This window comes from Rhincodon typus, chromosome 2, assembly GCF_021869965.1.
Source record: "Rhincodon typus isolate 14 chromosome 2, sRhiTyp1.1, whole genome shotgun sequence".
Lineage (NCBI taxonomy): Eukaryota > Metazoa > Chordata > Chondrichthyes > Orectolobiformes > Rhincodontidae > Rhincodon > Rhincodon typus.
The window spans coordinates 53,129,794-53,151,637 of record NC_063333.1 but is presented as its reverse complement, the minus strand read 5'-3'; the positions used below and the strand labels follow the sequence as shown (position 1 = coordinate 53,151,637).

The following is a 21,844-nucleotide window of genomic DNA, read 5'->3' as shown; positions in this document are numbered from 1 at the left end:
TTCGAATTATGTTGGACTAGAAATTTGATTGGGACCAACTGAAACATTACAATTTTGGGGATGGAAGGATTTAATAGTTGAAAAAATACCAGCGAGCAAGTTTGCCTTTTTCCTGGCAGCAGTAAAATGCAGTGATAATACTGTTATTGTATTGTAATAACACTGTCATATCAACTGATCTCTATCAAGTGGTCTCTAGCACATCCATAAGGACATGAAGAAAATCCCCTTGAAAAGCCACTTGGTCCAAAGAAACCTTCTTCCTCCAAAACATGTTACACTTACCACATGCCATAAGTTAAAACTACACAAATTCTGTATCACAATGTTAATTTAGAAATTACTAAATTGGAATTGAGTGAATTAGTTCTGCTTCTCAGAGGTGCCTTAGGAGGTCTGTCCCACAGCAAAAGCAATTTACTGTAGATGCTGGAAACCTAAAACAAAAACAGAAATCGGCTGAAGAAACTCTGCAGGTCTGGCAGGATCGGTGGAGAATTAAAGAGAGTAAATGTTTCAAGCCAAACATGATTCTTCTCCGTACAAGGGTAACTTTGTTTCTCTTTCCAAAGGTAATGCCTGGTCTGCTGAGTTTCTTCGGCACTTTGTTTTTATTTTAGTCTTTCCCATAGAACGGCCATTGAAACATTGTTTCTACAGTTTAATTTTGAATTTATCCCACTCGGAGTGCTGGCTGTGTCCTCTCCTACTGTTCTCATACAAAAGTGAAATAGTTTCAAATTTGATTTGATGAAGTCTGCACAATATGCAACCAAAATTGGCATTAATACAGCTGATAATTCATTATTCCTTTGTGCTTAACATCAACAAAAACAACTGCAATAACACAACAAAAACAACTGCAATAACGCAACAAAAACTGCAATAACACAACACAAACTGTGAGGACTGCTTTGCTCATAGCACGGTATCACTAAAATATGTGCAATATTGTTTTTCAGATAACATTAACATGTACTTCAAGGATCAGTCTGATGTGTTTGAACAAATGGACATGCAAGTCAAAATTTGGGAATTTTTAAGAACGTGTGTGAATAATGATAATGTGTTGAACATACTGAGCATTTTTCCTTAAGCCTGCCGGTAAGCCCTTCAGTGGGCACTTTGCTCACTTGCTATTTGGAGCTGCGGACGAGATCTGTGCTTGAGAAGCATTGTATTAACCCATTAAAGTAGCACTGGAATTACACCTATATCCTAGAATCCCAACTTGGAAGAGCAAGAAAGACTATATCCTATTTTTAGTAAGAGCTGTATGCTTACTTCAAGCCTCAAAATTGGCAGCAGTAAACTATAAGTATGAAGGCTGTGAGAAGTTTTTACTTAATTATTTTAAACTCAGTTTGTCCCATTTATGTTGGAAGATGCGATGGCAAAAAAATTAAACCTGGTCAATCTTCTTGAACTTTGAAAGTTAAGATGCTAAGATTATTCAAATTCAAAGGCCTCATGACTTACTGTGTGAAACATAGTACAAAAGTAGATTCTGCCTTCACCTGTCATTGAGCCTTTTGTTGTCAACAAAACTGCAATTAGGCTGATATGCGTTAAGTTGTGAATGAATTCATTCCATCAAGTGCTCCCCTTCAACCAATGACCGACTTGCAATGATGAATATTTATAGTTTGAATTTTTTTCTCCAAACACCTGACAATTGAAAGGCTAGAATGCACAGCATTATTGCTGCCAGTTCTCGCACAGCCAAACACTTTGTCAATCAATATCAAGTTTTTAGAAATACTAATGAAATTACTTCAGATCTAGATTCCATATGTAGTGTCCCAGATTCCTCCAGATGTGGGGCTATAATCTGTGCCATTAAGGCAACGTCAAATTTGTGCAATGTGAAAGTGAGATATCTTTCAAAATGAACTGAATTTGTGGTAAATGGAAAAATATTCAACCATAACTAATGTTTAGGGCTACAGACCCCATTCTCAGTAAAGTAATTTTATTGTTGCAATTATTCATTTACATATTCCAAAGTATTGCCTTTCTTTTGGTTTCTTTTTAAAAAGGAAAAGATTTGCATCTATGTGACAGCTGGCAATATCACAAGGGAAACTCAGCACCTGGGGCCCACGTGAACAAAACAAAAACTATGTAATTCTAAAACCAATAAAACTGAAGTATTGTGAAACTGACATAAAAGGACTGAGAAGGAAGTGTGAATTTGAACGGATAAACTTAACATCGGAATAGGCAGAGAAAGAGAAAAAGGGAGTAAGGAAGACTGAATTCAGAGAGATTGAAAAGAAAAATAAGCCTCATTTTTAAAACACGTAACTACAGTTTAAGTATGAAAGAATGTGATTCTAAATTTGTAATAATTAAAAGATTGATGAGCAACAATGAACTATTAGCGCATGTCTAAAATCACAGGTAATACAAGTTTAGTAAAATAGTGTACCAAACTTAAATAGCTCTACGAAAAACAAAGTTGCTGGAAAAGCCCAGCAGGTCTGGCAGCATCTGTGAAGGAAAAAACAGAGTTAACGTTTCGGGTCCGGTGACTCTTCCTCAGAACTGTTCTGAGGAAAGGTCACTGGACCTGAAATGTTAACTCTGTTTTTCCCTTCATAGATGTTGCCAGACCTGCTGGACTTTTCTAGCAACTTTGTTTTTGTTCCTGATTTACAGCATCCACAATTCTTTCGGTTTAAATAGCTCTAAACAGGCTTCTGACATCACTTTTGCCTAGATCCAATTTTCTTTAATAACTTTAGTTGGTATCTATCATGCACACACCATAATGTCTATCCAATTAATGTATTTCAATGGAGAGCTGCTTTGACAAAATCAACAGGAGAGAGGTGCACCTGAACATCAACTTTGGAATTCTTATGTTTAACAGCATACCTGTCCGCATAGGATTTGAGAATACATTACAGTGTATGCTATTGGTGGCACTTCTATTTTTGACAGTAAATTATCATTTCACTATTACATAAAACATCTTCTAAACAAATAGGGGATTCGATCCTTGGTGGAGCCAGTTCACTTGAGGCATTCAAGAGGGCATTGGATGATTATTTAAGTAGAAATGATGTGCAGGAATGTGGAGAAAAGGCAGGAGACTGGCACTAGCTAACAGAACCCATGCAGACACGATGGACCTCAACAATTTTGTGAATCAGAAATACAGCTTTTGTTTGGTGAGAAAACCTTACAAACAAGTATATGATACTGGAGGTAAGAACTACAGGTCTGAAGAGCTCAGTATTTTAAGACTGTTTGTCATCTTTAATAAATTGCAATGTTTTCCTCTCTGAAATCTTTCTCTCCACCTGAATGCTCAAATCGCTTGACCAACTTGATGAAACATTTTACTCTCTTGTCTGAATATCTCCTTATGTGTGTGTTCAGTGTCAAATATTGTTCAACAATCCTCCAGTGAAGCACTTTTGGGAATGTTTACTACATAAAGCTTCTACGTTAATTCAAGTTATTGTTGAAAACCGTTTTTATTTTCAATTACAATATATTTTATTATTTTGTCCTCAGAGTTTCTTTAACGATTTATAAAAAGCCTTTGGCAAAAAACTGAGATCAGTTTTGACACAGTATGAAGGACAAGAAGTGCAAGCTAGATGTACTGTGTTTATGCGCTACTAACACATGTCCCTTGGTATTGCTCATCATAAAAGTCAGAGGATACGACTGGCAATATATCATCAGGGCCAATGATTTATAGTGATTGAATATCAATCAGGCCATCATCTGATGTACTGTGTGAAAAATAATAAAGATACAACTGTGCACACTTTCGGTCTATCTATCACGTTCGCTGTTTTGCATATTGCATATGGTCAAATTTTGCAGTCAAAAACAGCTACAAATTACACAGACCATGAAGGAATAGCACCAGCTGGGAAATAGTATGCAAGAATGAAAACAGACACCTTGAAAAATCAATCACAAATAAACTCAATTTTTTTATTTTAAAAAGAAAAACCTTTATACCCTCTATTAACTCTCTCAAACTGAAGAATAACATAAACAATATGTACAAATAAAACTGCGTTTACTTACATATTATTTTCTGTACTTTCAGAACATTATCTTGAATAAAGAATCTTTCAACAAGTATTAACTTTGTAGCTGATGAATTTTTAAAACTACAACTAATGACTACAATTTCCAGTAAATCAGTTTTAGCATAGATAACAGACTCACCAGACATTATGATGATTTTGTTCGAGTAATCACAAGTCAAGAAGTGTGAAAATCAAACAGCATCGATGACTTGTTTCTCAAAAATAATAATAGATGGAACAAGAACTTTAGAACTTCTGAGCTTAGTTTTACACACAGTGCAGAAATAGAGTCATAGAGCTGAAGAGCATAGAAACAGACCCTTCAGTCCAAAATGCCCATGCCGACCAGATAGTCTAAATAAATTAGCTCCATTTGCCAGCATTTGGCCTATATCCCTCTAAACTCTTCTTATTCATATACCTATCGAGATGCCTTTTAAATGTTGTAATTGTACCAGCCTCTACCACTTCCTCTGGCAGCTCATTCCATACATGCACCACCCTCTGCGTGAAAAAGTTACCCCTTAGATTCTTTTTAAATCTTTCCCCTCACACCTTAAACCTATTCCCTCTAGTTCTGGACTCCCCCACCCCAGGGAAAAGACCTTGTCTATTTACCCCATCCATGCCCCTCATGATTTTAAAACCTCTGTAAGGTCATCCCTCGGCTTCCGATGTTCCAGGTAAAATAGCCCTAGCCTATTCAGCCTCTCCCTACAGCTCAAACTCTCCAACCCTGGCAACATGCTTGTAAATCTTTTCTGAAGCCTTTCAAGTTTCACAACATCCTTCCTATAGCAGGGAGATCAGAATCGCACACAGTATTCCAAAAGTGGCCTAACCAATGTCCTGTACAGCCGCAACATGACCTCCCTACCCCTACATTCAATGCACTGACCAATAAAGGCATGTGTACCAAACACCTTCTTCACTATCCGATCTACCTGCAGCTCCACTTTCGAGGAACTATGGACCTGCACTCCCAAGTATCTTTGTTCAGCAACACTCCCCAGGTGTTTAGGTGTTTAAGTGTTTAGGCCTGCTGATTTTCTTTTCCAAAATGCAGCAACTCACATTTATCTAAATTAAATTCCAAAATGAGGAGCAGAAAGGTGGATAGAAACAATGGACAGTAGTCTGACAAAATGGTTTGATGTCAATTCTGGCATCTGCCTAATTTTTATCCTGCTCATTGTAACTGAATAGATCAACTCCAGAGGCTGAAAGTGAAAATTACAGCAACGTGTAAGTGACAGACTGAGATGATGTCTGAACGTTGTCAATGACAGCAAAATTTTCCAATGTACCGTAATCATTCGATTGAAACAGATCCGAGATTTAGGAGTCCAGAGATAGGTAGAAGAACATGGAAAACCAGCTTTTGCAGTCAGCACCTACAGACTTCTATAGGGTGTCTTGTAGAGCTTCTCAAACTCTGCAACCTCCATCATAATAATGAACAGGTAAGAACTGCCAATCCAACATTCAAACTTTTTTTAAAAAATGTCTGTTTACCTTTACTTTAGCTTCTATGTTTTAGGTTTCAAATTAAACATGAAAGCCTAAAATTTCTGGTTTGATTTCTATGAATACTGAAACATGATTGGCTCCTAACCTGTTCAATGTCACCTTTGGTGCTAATCCCGAAACACCTCCAACTTTGTGGCAGCCTTACAGTCCATTGGGAAAGTTTAGATTTCTGCCACAAAGATGGCAGAAAGAGGAAGAGAGTTAAAGTGTAAGCTGAATACAGAAAACTCGGCAAATCAAAGAGCAAGAGAGAGATAAAGTTAGATAGACAGACAGAATGTGTTCAAAGACTGAGGGGCAAAAAATGTTTTGTATAAAGTAAAAAAAAGAGGAAGAGAAAATAATTGGAGTCAAATTCAATTTTAATTAGCATCATGTTCAAAATGACCATTTTCTGTCTTGTATAACTGAATATTGAAATAGATTGCTAGTGGATCACTCTAACAGCTGTCCAATCAGTTGATAAGCACCCAATACAGTTTAACATCAGAGTTTAGATTAAATTGCCCGTAATCAGACTATATGTTGACTTTATGAACAGTTGATGCAGTCGTCAGTTTAGGTGGGCTTAGGGAGTCATCATACTAACCTGTTAAAAACAAACTAACTGAAATTAATCCTTGAAAATCTCTGTGTCTGCAACTTACCTTATCATGAACAGTGCGATAGATTCCCATCAGTCATATTAAGAATGGTATGCTAGAGCATCAGAAAGTTACAAATTTTGACCAGGTGCAACAAAGAGAGAAAAAAAGGTCTGTTCCTTGGTGTCATTTTTTTCACCTGTTGCATTAGCAGATAATTAAATTTAATAAATAGGCCTAGTATGAGATCAGTTAACAACACAGTAGGCACATGGATGGTGATCAATGAAGGTCACTATATTTTCTTGCAATCCATGGCAAAAATAACAGACAATGGTCATTGTTACCAAAATACATATTAGACAGTAACTTGCAGTGACGGCTCATGTACAATTTAACATGGATATACTGGTTGCCCATGACCTTTTAGAAGCTACACTATCAGTATTTTGTCAAGGGATTTGGATTGGATTTGAGTCATAGAGGTCTACATCAGGTCTGCGCTGGTCAAAAACAAGCACCTAATTATTCCAATTCCATTTTTCAGCACTTGGCTGATAGCCTCGTATGCCTCGGCATCATAAGTGTGTATCTAACTATTTCTTAAGTGTTATGAGGGCTTCTGCCTCTACTGCCCTTATAGGCAATTAGCTCCAGATTCTCCCCACCGTCTAGGTAAAAAATTTTATCTTCACTTCCTGTGTAAAACCCCTAGCCCTTGGACATTGTTTCCTCCACCAAAGGGAAAGTTCCTTCCTGTCCATTTTATCTATGCCCCTCAATTTTATACATCTCCATTATGTCTCCCCTCAGTCTCCACTGCTCCAAGAAAAGCAACTCCACTTGATCCAACCCCTTTTCACAATTAAAACTCTCCAGCCCATGCAACACCCTAGTAAATAAATCTCCTCTACACCATCTTGAGTGGAATGACATCATTCCTATAATGAGGATTCCAGAATGCACACAGTACTCTAACTGTGGACTAACTAATGTTTTATACAATTCCAGCATCACCTCACTACTCTCAAATGCCATGCCTTGGTTGTTAAAAGCAAGTATCCCAATGCCTCTTTCATCACTCACCTAACTGTGCCACTACCTTAAGGGACCAGTGGATATCCATATCAAGGACCCTCTGATCCTCAGTACTTCCCAAAGTCCTGCTGTTCATCATGTGTTCTCTTGTTTTGTTTGTCTTGCACAAGTGCATCGCCTCATATTTATCTGGATTGAATTCCATTTGCCACTGATCAGACAATCTTACCAGCCAGTCTATTTCCTCCTGTATTCCAAAGCTATTGTCCTCACAATTTACCACCTCCCACCAATTTTTGTTCCATCTGTGAACTTATTGATCAACGCTCCTATTCAAGTCTAAATCATTTATATATACCTCAAACAGCAAGGATAACACCAATCCCTGCAGAACCCCACTGTATACAGGCTTCAAGTCACAAAAGCACCCCACAACCATCATCCCCTATTCCCTGCCATTCAGTCACTTCTGGATCCAATTATCCAAATTTTCTTTGATCACATGGGCTCTTACCTTTGCTATCAGTTTCCCATGCAGAAAGAACAAAATAGTACTTTACTCATAGTTAATTCCTACAGCATCCTATACATGCAAAAGAAAATTCTTGAGTAACTATATCTTTGTTTAAATTTTATCTTCCACTCTCTCACTATGCGTATGGAACAAATTTCCTGAAGAATTGGTAGATGTAGGCACAGGTACAATGTTTAAAAGACACTTTGCTAAGTACATGAATAGGAAAGGTTTGGATTGATATGGGCCAAGAGCAGGCAGTTTTGTTTGGGATTATGTTCGGCATGGACTGGTTGGACGAAAGGCTCTGTTTCTGTGCTATATGACCCTCTAACTCTATGGAATGCATACTATTCAAACAATGGTGTCCATTACTCTGCACTTGCTCTCTAGTTTCTCTCTTTGAACCTCCAATGTTTGTGTAGCCTTCATATGTTACTTTCATGATTAACCCAATGACCTACTATTTAAAACTCTTATCTATCATGGGATGTGAGCATCTCTGACTATTCAAATTCCACCATCTGCCAGGGTCCCCAGAAATTCATTGATTTTCTGGAATAATAGTCCAGTGATAATACCGGTAAGGCATTGCCTCCCCACGAGAAACCTAATTTTGCAATACAAATAATGATGGGACAGTTGAGTCTTTTTTTATTCATTCACGGGATGAGGGCGTCGCTGGCTGGGCAGCATTTATTGCCCATCCCTAATTGCCCAGAGTGCAGTTAAGAGTCAACCACATTGCTGTGGATCTGGAGTCACATGTAGGCCAGACCAGGTAAGGATGGCAGTTGCCTTCCCTAAAGGACACTAGTGAACCAGATGGTTTTTTCCCGACCATCAGCAATGACGTCATGGTCATCATTAGACTCTTAATTCCAGATATTTTATTGAATTCAAATTCCACCATCTGCCATGGCAGGATTCAAACCGGGTCCCCAGAACATTATCTGGGTCTCTGGATTAATAGTCCAGCAATAATACCACTACACCATTGCCTCACCTGTACACCATCAGCTTCCCTTTTCATGAGTAAAACTGACAATATCTCACATCTGCAGAGGTGCAATTAAATATAGAAATCAAAAATTTTTGTGAACGATACCCTGCTCCTTTACAAGTGATACTTCTCTCAACTTCAGTGTTAGAATCTGCGTAGAGATAGCCATCATGTCGTGAATGAAGGGTAATTACCCCGAAGGCTGACAGAAATAAAAATGAAGCTTTCTGCAACCACGCTTAAGTGAAATTTTAATGAAGTCAGAAATATTATTACTGCTGAACAATCACTCTAGCCTTGAAAAAAATAATTCTGCAAGTTCTGTTGAAAGAAAAAGACATGCTGGTGAAGCTTTTCATCTTACACTCAAATTTCAATGTGATAATAATGCATCTGGCTGATGAGTGCAGTTCAATAGCATGTCTATTTCTTCGGGAATACACACATTTTACCAGTGTGGAACTAGGTTTCATTAAAAAAAACTTCATGTTGCAGATTTTAAATACAGGCTGCAAGAAAGACAGCTCTGTTGGAGAATTGCATAGGTTGACTTTCATGCCCTGTGGAACCCATTACCTGCCTCACTGTCAGTGATACCCTCCGGTCCCTGATTACTGACCAAATCAACAGATCCTATCCCAAATGGATATAAAGCAGCCAGATAGTTTTCCCCATTCCTGATGCAGTGCCTGTAACTCACCCACTAGCTCATAAACCCTGAGCTAATGTTGTTCAAATTTCAAATACTGATTGTAGACACATTTGCCCTGAATCACCATGGTCCCCAGGAACTACAATGTGCTGTAGCCTCGACCTGAACTGCCATTCTAAATGAGTTTTAAGTATTTAATTATATTATTCACTGACTTAGTGCCTTTTGCATATTTACTGAAATCAATTTGTATTCTATGCTCAAATTTAAGAATAGAAATCATCTCAATCACTTATCAGAGAGTCACCAAAAAGCTTGCCCCTTTCACCTGGGCAAGAGTCAATTCCAATTAGCTCCAAAGAAGCTAGCACTGTCTTTGACTCTATCTACCTGCCACATAGTCCCTTTCTTGCCTGGTCCTTTTGGTTCTGCTGACTGCCTAACTCGGCCTCTTCGCCTTGTCCATTCCTCTAATCAGGAGATGAAGGTCTGTTGTGGGATCTTCCTCTTTTCCACACCTCTATGTGCTGCCGACCCCTTGTCTTGGGGTCCTCGCTCCAGCTGCTCCTCTAGGTGCTGCTGATTGGCCACCTCAGGTTCCTTCTGCTGCCTCCTCCTCTAAGTTACATTAAGCATTCCGCAATTTGCTCAGTTAAACCATTTCCCCAGTGGTTGTTCTCCTCACAAATGCCACAGATCAACGTTAAATTCAGACAGACTTCAGAATGCTGATGAGTCCAGAAAAGTTTCTGGATTTCCTGATGTGCAGTAAATGGCGAAAGCCACTCCTTCACTACTCACGGCAAAAGGCATTACCTGTTCGTACATTCAGGTTAGTAGAGAATGCAATGTGGATAGATTACAAAGGTGGAACTGAGGATCGGAATGGCTTGAGGAAGGGAGTGAACTGGTGGAGTGCAAGAATTCCAGAGGCTTGAAACTTTCAATAGGATTGTAGTCTGGACCCGAGATAAATTTGGGGTGATCAGCGTTCTACAGCATTAGGTCGGGAAAAAAAAATCTGATTTCTCACAATATGTACTGCCGTAGTTAGTTAGCTCAGTTGGCTGGTTTGTGATTCTGAGTGACACGAACAATGTGGATTCAATTCTCACACTAGCTGATGTTGCCATGAAAGACTCACCTCCTCAACCTCATCTAAGGTTTGGTGACCCTCATGTTAAACAACCACAAGTCATCTCTCCGTAATGAGACAGCAACTCTATGGTTCAGTAGGACTGTGGCAGCTTTACCTTTATACTGCGATGCTGAAGTGCACAGGCAGATTAACTGTCCATTAATATTTTCCTTCATTAATTTTACATTTTCCAGCAAGTAAATAAAAAAAACTCATAAGAAGTAATTTTTGAAAATCTCCTTTTAGGAGATTTTCATTGACTAAATAATAATTCTCATTAAATATAATAATTAATTTGCTACTCAATACATCTAAGAAAACAAAGAAACTTTACTGACAGCTCATATTTGTCTTTCACATTTCCTATGTATTTGCCTGCTTTGTATTGTGTGCATTTATAAGCAAAATTCCATTTTCACAGTGATTACCGAGCGCCAGTCAACTATGGACTAAATTCTGTCAGTTTGAGTTTGATTTATTATTGTCACATGTACCAAGATACAGTGAAAGGTATCATGTGGCAGACTGTACCATACAAAGTGCATTGATGTAGCAGAACAGAGTGCAAAATACAGTGTTACAGCCACAATGAAGGCGCGGAGAGAGACAGAGAGCTATCAACATTAATATTTGAGAAGTCCGTTCAAAAGTCTGATAACAGTGGGGAAGAAGCTGTTCTTGAATCTGTTTGTATGTGTGTTCAAAATTTTATAACTTCTGCCCAATGAAAGAGGGTGGAAGATAGCATAACTGGGGTCGGAGGGGTCTTTGATTAGGTTGGTTGCTTTCCTGAGGCAGCAAGAAGTATAAATGGAGTCAATGGATGGAAGGCTGGCTTGTGTGATGGACTGGGCCGTTGTTCATGACTCTCTTGGTTTCTTACGGAGGCAAATTTCTTTTCCTAGAGGACAGTAGTGAACCAGATGGGTTTTCCGACAATCAGCAATGATTTCATGGTAATTAGCAGATACTAAATTCCAGATTTAACAAACTTTTTTCTTGAATTCAAATTCTACCATTTGCTATGGCAGGATTCAAACCCAGGTCTCCAGAACATTAGCTGAGTTTCTGGATTAATAGCCTAGTGATAATACCATTAGGTCATCGACTCCCTAAATTGTCAATAACCAGTTCATGTAATAGCGTAATAGTGTAATAAAGGTTCTGAAATGGCAAGCAGTGTGCTCTGTCGGAGCATTTTGCTAGCTTTGTGCTCTGTAACACCCTGATGGTTAGAAAGTCTCCAATGACGGGGAGTTAATTCATTAATTAACTATAGCCTTTTTAGGAACCAGAACATTTAACTAAGCAGACGAAAGTGCAAATACTGTTCTTTCATGTCCCTACTCTCAGAGAATGCAGTGGAGGCTGGCTATGCCTACGCTGTTTCTAATTATTCCAATTATCATGGCACACTATGAAAACTTGATTAATAACACTGGAGATATTGTTGTGGCAATTAGCCATATGGTTATGGGACTTTATTCTGTCACGATTTGGCCATTAGCATCTACTTATGTTTGTCAAACGTACTGCATCCATGACAAGTTGAAGTTCTGCTCACCTTGTACAATCCCATGTGTGCCAAACTAGAAAACTGTTTACTCCTAGGAGTTCCTTGCCTCAGTAAATTTTTCATGTTCATCCGGTCTTACAGGGGACAAATGTCAAACAGGTCTACGACAGCCCATCAAACTAAATGCTCTTTGCAAGGTGGCTAAGTAAATTGGCTGTCAAAATTAGGCCATGTTCAAAAATAGGATTTGACCAGCACAATTATCGTCATTAACTCACATTTATTCAGCATTTCACCATTTACACAGTATTCTCCTGGGCTAAACTTGTTCTAATACTCCAGATGGCAATAAAAAAATTTGAGGCATAGAACATTGCACAGAAGACTTTTTTCCGACAGAAAGTCAAAAATAAATATCATTCTGGTTTTGTAAGCAAGCAGTAAACAAAAAAAACATTTTTCTTACTGCTAGCACTGTCCTCTGCCACTGCAATCTACAAGTATGAAAAAAAACTGCATTATGGTGCTAAGTACTGACGTGTAGAAAAAGTTGCATTAGCTTCTAATATTTAATCATTCACTTGAAAATGAATTGGCGAATTCAACTTAGAAGTCATGTCAATAGCTACTTCACCGACCATTGAAGCAAACATCAAACATAAGACCAGAGCTTATAACCCTAGGTTGATCTGACATGAGTCAATAGGTAAACAAATCACATGATATCAGAAGCGTGAGTAAGTTATGAGATTCTGGTGTGAAAGAATTAGTTTGCATCCCAGTTGGTTAATCCAATGAGCACATGAAACAAAGGTAAGTGCACATGGCTATCACATGTAGCCTCACCTATTCTCTTTATATTTGACCTGACCCCTCTACCATTAACTTGCTCACTGAGACTCAATATCCACATTCACATGAGGAATAGTTACCAAGGAGTGTAAGCCCAACATGGAATCCTGAGGTATGGAATAGAGGTAGAGATAGTGGTTTGGATTTTCCTCCTGAAGGCAGGAGTCAGGAAGAGGGTTCAATTCTTGGTTGCAAACGCAGATCCATTCCCAATACAATGTGAAAAATAAAATTCATTGGTTTGGACTTACTTCCCTACACCTCAGTTCTCCCGCTCTCCTTGGAGAACAGAGATGACAGACCTGCATGCACATGACAGTGTCATTTTCTTTGTTACCTTACCCCATGCAGAATGGGAAAATATAGGCCACAGAGTACAAAAGCAAGGAAATCATGACGAATTGTTATCAAACACTGATTTAGCCTCTAACTGGTGTAGTGTGTTCAATTATGGGCACTCTAGGAGGAATATGAAGGGTTTAGAGAAAATGCAGAAAATATTTAAGAGAGTGGTCTTAGGGCTGAGGGACTTTAATTAGATTAATATGTTGGAAAAGGTGTATATCACCTCCTCAGACATGAAAAGTTCAAAATCATGAGGGGTTGGGACGGAGAGAAATTGTTCCTTTAGCAGAAGGATCAAGAACCAGAAGACATAACACAGTGTGGAGCTGGAGGAACACAGCAGACTAGGCAGCATCAGAGGAGCAGGAAAGCTGACGTTTCAGGTCAGGTCCCTTCTTCAGAAATGACCCGACCTGAAACATTGGCTTACCTGCTCCTCTGATGCTGCCTGACCTGCTGTGTTCCTCCAGCTCCACATTGTGTTATCTCAGTCTCCAGCATTGGCAGTTCTTACTATCTCTGAGTGAGGTAAGAACCAGAAGACAGCAAGTTAAGTTGAAAGAGAAAACGTGCTGAGGACAAGAAGAAAAACTTGTTTTTAACTCAAGTGAAGCAGTTCTGGAATGGACTGAGCATGGTTCAGTTGTGGCTTTCAAGTCGGAATTGGGTTATGTGCCTGAAGAGAATAACAAATGCAGGGCTACGGGGAAAGGGCTGGAGAGTGGGACTAATTGATTTGCTTGTAGAGAGGGCTTACAAAAGACAAGATGAGCCAAAAGATCCCCTTCTGTGCTGTAAACATTTGATGATTCTACAAAGTCTTTTCTCAAAAGAAATTGATTGAACCTTATTATGTATTGTTGCTCAAACTCTGCTTATGGATTTTAAGTGAAGTTATATAAGATGTGAACTGATCACCAGAATCTTGCACTACTGTCATTCCTATGTGAACTTTGGATCATACAGTGAGAAACCTGGGAGGAAGGGTGTATGTTCAATGAAATAGAAGCAGGATTTTCATGGAATTTGGAGGACTGTGGACTTTTAAAAATGATTCCAGGATTCTGTTCCCAATGCCTACGCTCACAACTTTCACTGACATGGGAGGGGGACGTGGGCAGTAAGCTCAAAACCTGTGTTCTTGGTCTGGACAGCTTGGATGGATGTTTCAGAGCTTTGCAGGGCTACACATCTTGACATCATGAGTCAGATCATAGAGTCAGCTACCTTCTCAAGGAGTCAGAGTTCACACCCTTCAGGAAATTGTGGATGAGGTTACCTTTCGAAAGGCATCTTTAAAATGCTTCATCCGTGCCCTCCAATTCCATCAGCTTACCCCCAACGGACCCTGATACCCTTATGCCAACTTCTGCCCTTTACAGATACCTTATGGACCTACACACACCTTACGTTACCTCACAACACTTCCATGCCCAATTAGCCAGCATAGATTTTCCTCTGAACCAATAAATCCTATGGTAAATGTGGAAAAGATTAAAAAAAAACAACCATTCACAACATGCACAAAACAGATTTTTAGAGAATGAGTAATGAGGCTTGACAGAAAGCCCAAGCGTCCATTAGTCTGTTGAAACAGGTGAAAACAAGGGAAAGCATTCCTTGCTTGTTGATTGATAATTTTCTTTCTTTGATATATTTTAACAATTTCCCAAAGCTTATTTACACAAAATAAAGTAGTACCTAGTGCATGTAATTTCTTTTATTGATACTATAAAGGTCTGATAAGTTGACACTTTTACAAGTTTGTAGTAATGGAAGGAATCATAGATTGATTTGGATGGGGCGTGAGGAGTGAGTGGGTGAGGGGGTAACTGAAGCAAGAACTGAGCAAGCAATAATGCAAGTCAGAGACCAGGAATCTTGTGTGCATAACTCACCTCCTAAAGCCTATTTGCCATCTATAAGGAACAAGTCTGGAGCATGATGGAGTACTCCCCACTTCCCAGGATCAGTGTAGCTCCAACAACATTCAGGACGAAGCAACCTATTTGACTGGCACCACACCCACAAATATTCATTTTTTCCACCATCAGCACTCAGTGGCAGCAATGTATACCTTCTTCAAAATTAACTGCAGATGTTCACCAAGCCTCCTTTGCATGTATATTTCAAATCCGCATCCACCACAATTTAGAAGGACAGAGGCAGCAGTTACATAGGAACCATTGCCTTTAACCCATTCACCATCCAGACTTGGAAACATGTCTGGCAGCATCTGTTCTGAAGAAGGGTCATTGGACCTGAAACATCAACTCTGTTTTATCTCTGTAGATGCTATGAAACCTGCTAAGTTGCTCCAGCAATTTCTATTTTTGTTTCCCAAGTCAGCCTGGGAGAATCAATAGCTGCTAATGAGGACCATAAATAGCTGATGATGGGTTGGTTGTGGTGGCAGCCTGTGTAATGTCACGTACAGGTTAGGTTAAGGCCGTGGGAGAAGGTGCTCAGGCCCTAAAATTGTTGAACTCGATATTGAATCCAGAAGGGGAGGCAATAGCCTAGTGGTATTATCACTGAACAGTTAATCCAGAGACCAGGTAACGTTCTGGGGACCTAAGTTTGAAATCTGCCATAGCAGATGGTAGGATTTGAAATCAATAATAAAACAAAATTTGGAATTAAGAATTAATGATGACTATGAATCCACTGCTGATTGTTAGGGGGGAAAACCCATCTGGCTCTCAGGAAGCTGCCACCCTTATATGGTCTGGCTTACATGTGACTCCAGAGCCACATCAATGTGAGTGACTTTTAACTGGTCCCTGGGCAATTAGGAAATGGCAATAAATGTTGGCTTAGTCGGTGATGCCCCCATTCCATGAATGATTTAAAAAATAGGCTGCAGAGTCCCCACATGAAAAATGATATGCTGTCCTTCCAGCTAACACTGAGCTTTTCTGGGGCACTGTAGGCAGTCTGAGACAGGGATGTTAGCCAGGGAACACAGTGGTGTGTTGAAGCGGCAGGCAACTGGAAGCTCAGGATCATGTTTGCAGAACAGAATATAGGTGTTCTGCAAATCAGCCACCCAATCTGCCTTTCATTTCCTCAGTGTAGAGCAGACCATATTGTAAGTAACAAGTACAATAGACTAGATCGAGTGAAATGCAGGTAAATCGTTGCTTCACTGGAAGGTGACTCTGGAGCCTTGGATAGTGAGGAGGGAGGAAGTAAATGGGCAGGTGTTGTACCTTCTGTGATTGCAAGGGAAGGTGCTGTGGTTGCATGGGGAGGTGCTGGGAGTGAAGGAGGGGTAGATCAGGGTGTCTTGAAGGGAGCGGTGCCTGACGAATGCTGATAAGGGAGGGGAGACGAATATGTGTCTGGTGGTGACATTCTGCTGGAGGTGGCAGAAATTATCCTTTGTACGTGGATGTTGGTGGGAGGTAAGTGAGGCCCAGGGGCATCCTATTGCTGTTCTGGCAGGGAAGAGAACGGGCAAAGGCCAAAGGAGACCGGTTGGACACCGCCAACAGCTCCGTCAATTACGGAGGAATCCTTGGTTGACTAAGGATGGTGACATTTCAGAAGCCCTCTTGGAAAAGCAGGAATAATCAGAACAGATATGGCAGAGATGTAGAAACTGGGAAGCAGGGTGAGCAGATGTATTGTCAAGGCGACTATTGAAGTCTGTGCTGAACCAAACACGGAGATAAGAAAAACTGAATGAAAACTGTGTCAAGGAGCCTGGGTTCATGACATAGTAACATGGAAAATAGGCGCAGACCATTCGGCCCTTCAAGCCTGCTCTGTCATTCAATAAGATCATGGCTGATCATACATCTTAATACCCTGCTCCTGCTTTCTCCTTACACCTTTGATCCCTTTAGCCCTAAGAACTATATCTAATGCCTTCTTGAAAATACTCAATGTTTCAGCAGTAACCTCTTTCTGTGGCAGAGAATTCCACAGGCTCACCACCATCTGGATGAAGAAAGTTCTCATCTCAGTTCTAAATGCCCTAGCTCGTATTGTTAGACTGTGATCCCTGGTTCTGGACTCCCTGTCAGCGAGAACATTCTTCCAGTGTTTACCCTGTTTAGTCCAGTTAGAATTTTATTGGTTTATATGATATGATCTTTAATCTTCTGAACTCAAGTGAATATAGTCCTAACTGATCAAATCTATCTTTAGAGACAAGGGGATTCTACAGGACTTGGTGACAAAAACACAAACACTAATAGTCTGACAAAATAGGGTGTAGGGTTTTGAGACAAATGGAACACAGCTGACCAATATTACTTTTAATTGCCTCTTGAAATAACAAGAACACAGCCTCATGAAAATATTACAATCACTGAATCATCTCACGACAGTGGGTTACTCAGATGTCCCCAAGCTAGCCACAGTTAAAGCAGAGGTACATCAGCTTGGTAGACTTGGGTTTGGCTTCATATATTTCCCAATTTAACCACCTCCAGCCCAAACCAGTCCCTGAAATGGTGTGGCCATCAAAACCAATAGCTATCAAGTTTCTTAATAAACATTTTTTAAAATGGTATATCTGTAATACACAATGCTTTGAAATCAAATTTTTACCAAACAAATCAATTTCTTCCTGTAAATGTAAGAATTTGGGTCCTGCACTTATGATGTACTGCACTATGTTACATACTTTAAACAGACTTTCAGCATGGCATTAATATTACACAGCTGAACTGTAATCGGTCAGAGCTTGTTCCTGAACATTGATTGTTTAGTCTGTATCTATTTTAGCAAGCCCATCAGTCTGTTTATCAAAACTCTGTGGAGACTAGCCTCTACATCAGAAGCAATAACAGCTATACACTCACCATATTACATCACACTTTATTACACCTGCTTCAAAATCTGAATCTCAATTTGAATCTTCTGGTAACCTGCCAATGCAGCATTATTAATCAGGAAAATCAAACACTAGTCCACAACAATTTCTGCTGCCTAATGAAGTCCTATAAATCACAGCTGCAACCCATAATTTTTTCTAAAAAAGATTTCACTTCTGACAAAAAAGATGTTTTGCCATCATGCCAATACTACAAATAACTTCAGCACTGCAATTTTTGTTCAAACTAAAATCAGCAATTATGGATACTGTTCTGTTACTCTGCCTTCCCGTTCCAAAAGTGAAACATAAAAACATGCTTTTCATTGAAACAATTGCCATTAATCATAGCAAGAGCTACTAGTCAGGCCAAGTCCACCACCATGCTTGGTAATACATCAAAGTGTCTTTTGTCAAATATGCTAAACAAACCTAAACAGACTGCTTTCATCTACCTGATATGGCTTGTACAAGATTTTATAAATTTTAAAGAAGTGCTTTGTAAGTAAAATGTATTTCTTAATTAATAGGCAACAAATGGAAGTCTCAGTTTTTTAAAACAAAGGTTCTACTCCATTTTATTGGCAGGATTCTTACGTAGGTTATTTACATGCGCTTCATTTGTGGTTATTCAATGTCATATCACTCTTTACAGCTGAAGGTTTCAAATGAGAAAGTGGATACTTCGACATAGCTGTAAAGTATTAACAGGCTTACTTAAAGCCATTCTGATGCTTTGATTTTGGCTCATGACAAAAATATATTGCAAGCTGACATTTTGCATATAGACTTATTTTTGCCAAGCTGCAAACATTAACTAACTGCAAATTTGGGCTGCTTTGCTGCCCAGATCCTATATGGAACTTAAACTATATGCATGCATTGTGCTGGGTTGGAGGATAGTGATGCAGTTTTTGTTGGCCAATATTAAGTGATTATTGGAGCTTTGACAAAAGAGAGCAAGAGCTAAGGAAAACACACAAAAAAAAACTCTTCATGGCGTCAAATCAGGATATTTGTGCAGACTCTCCAACATCTGCTGCTTAATACCAGCTGCGGTGGCTGATTAGAATTACCACAAATTTGTTGTTATAAAAATGCCTGGGCAATGCCACTATATTAATGGTTTATTGAGTAAATGATGAAAACCTTGAACCAGCTGATGCATTTTATTGCAGATAAGGTTTTCTGTGAATAATCAGTGTAATTCTCACAACTGAAGGAACCGGAAAAAGAAACAATTTTACCAATTATTTTGTTTGAACTAACCTAGAAGTTCTAGCCAATACTTACGTTATTGTAGATTTTTAAATCAATCCACTAATTTAAAATTCAATACAATGCTGTAGGGACCCGAAAATAAACAGACAATTTTATTTAAAATATTCTAATTGTAAGATTAGGAAAGTGATTATGGAATGTACAATGGGGCAGATTTTCATCTTCACCTGCTGGTGAAGCTCCTTTTGAACAGCCCGGCTGATTTTCATTCCATTACTTCAAATAGAATTAAAATCTATAAAGCCTGGAAAATTTAAACACTGAATATGGAACAAATACTCTACAGTCTACATAAAAGTTCAATCGATCATTTAGGAATATTAAACAATGCAAAGTAGATTGACTATAAATATTACAAAGGTTCAGTGAAGTATAGACTTAAATACTTACTTTAAATAAAGTCCCACTGCATGAAGTTTATTGTATTTGCATAAGAAATAAAGCCAAATGTACTTTTTCTCATAAGTAGCTATTAATACATGAATCACACTGAAAAGACAAACACACCATAAAAATTTAGGATCTTTGGATCGAAGAGTTAATACAGTACAAATGGCTATTTGTCCCATCAATTTCAAGCTTGGAAAAAAAATACACCTCCAAAGAAACTGCAGCCTACATTTAGTCTCCATCACAAACAAAATCATTGAAAATTTAATTACAGGAGTAAGCAATTCTGCCAGTGTGTCTGCAGGGCTGAAAAACAGCTTTCCAGCCAAATTCCACTTTCCAGCTCTTCGTCTATAGCCTCGTAGGTTACAGCACTTCAGATGTACAACCAGATACTTCAGAAAACACAAGTTGGGGTTTCCAGCTCTATTATCTTTTAAGACAGCGAGTTCCATACTCCCAAGACCCACTGCGTGAAGAATTACCCCCCAACTCCCTTCCATCCTTCTGAGTTAGTTTCCTGAAATTAAAGCCATGCATGTGTTTATTCACCTTTTTTGCTAAGGGAAATAGGGTTTCTGTATCCATTCTACCAATGTCTTCATCATTTTATATACCTCAGCTAAGTCTGTTGTCATCCCCTCTGCTCTAAAGGAGACAGCCCCAGCTTATCCAATCCTTCCTGAAAGTTCAAGCTCTCCTGTTCTGGTAATAAAGAACAAAAAACAAAGAATAATACAGCACAGGAACATGTCCTTCAGTCCACCAAGACTGTGCTGACATATGAAGCCTTTCTAAACGAAAAAGCCTTTTACCTCTACACTGTTCATATCTCTCATGTTCTTGCCAATTCATATATCCGTTAAGATGCCTTTTAAATGTTTCTAATGTATGCATATTCCTGCAAATCTCCTCTGCACTCTGTGATATCACGTCTTGAGCTTGTACTAGAACAGTACGTGGTACTCTAACTGTGACCTAACTAGTGTTTATGGAGTTTTTAGTTCAGCTAATATCGGGAAGAATCTGGTAAAAACTGTTAGCTGTCTTATCTGCCTGTCCTGCTATTTTCAGGGATATTTGATCATGCATTCCAAGGTCTCCGTTCATCTGCACTTATTTGAATCAGCTGACAAAATAGATTCTCATGAAGATTATGTTCCTTTAACTTTTTTTCTATTCAAGTGTGTGATATGGGCGTTGCGGCTGGCCAGCATTTCTTGCCCATCCCTAGTTGCCCTTGAGAAGGTGGTGGCGAGCTGCCTTCTTGATCTGCTACAGTCCACCAGCTGTAGGTTGACCCACAATGCCATTAGGGAGGGAATTCCAGGATTTTGACCCAGCGACAGTGAAGGAACGGCAATATATTTCCAAGTCAGGATGGCAAGTGGCTTGTGGGGGGGATCTTGGAGGTGGTGGTGTTTCCATATATCTGCTGCCCTTGTCCTTCTAGAAAGAAGTGGTCGTAGGTTTGGAAGGTGCTGCCTGAGGATCTTGAGTGAATTTCTGCAGTGCATCTTGTGGATAGTACACACTACCTTTACTGAGCATTGGTCGTGGAGGCAGTGGATGCTTGGGTGATATAGTGCCAATCAAGCAGGCTGCTTTGTCCTGGATGGTGTCAAGCTTCTTGAGTGTTCTTGGGGTTGCATCACACTCTTGACTTGTGCCTTGTAGATGGTGACAGGCTTTCAGGAGTCAGGTGGTGAGTTACTCGCTGTAGTATTCCTAGCCTCCCACCTGCTCTTGTAGCCACTGTGTTTATGTGGTGAGTCCAGTTGAGTTTCTGGTCAATGATAACCCCAGGATGTTGACAGTGGGGGGTTCAGTGATGATAACACCATTGAATGTCAAGGGGTGGTGGTCAGATTGTCTCTTATCAGTGATGGTCATAGCCTGGCATTTGTGTGGCGCAAATGTCACTTGCCACTTGTCAGGTCAAGCCTGGATACCGTCCAGATCTTGTTGCCTTTGGACATGGACTACTTCAGTATCTGAGGAGTCACGAATGGTGCTGAACATTATGCAATCATCAGCGAACATCCCCACTTCTGACCTTATGATGGAGGAAGGTCATTGATGAAGCAGCTGAAGATGGTTGGGCCGAGGACACTACCT

At 39.5% G+C, this 21,844-nt stretch overlaps 1 protein-coding gene across 1 annotated transcript in view; it reads right to left on the bottom strand.

Moving 5' to 3' along the window:
• The window catches only part of tbc1d5 (TBC1 domain family, member 5), a 203,910-nt gene that overhangs the window by 139,233 nt on the left and 42,833 nt on the right, over positions 1 to 21,844 (bottom strand). The gene's annotated exons all lie outside the window — the stretch shown is intronic.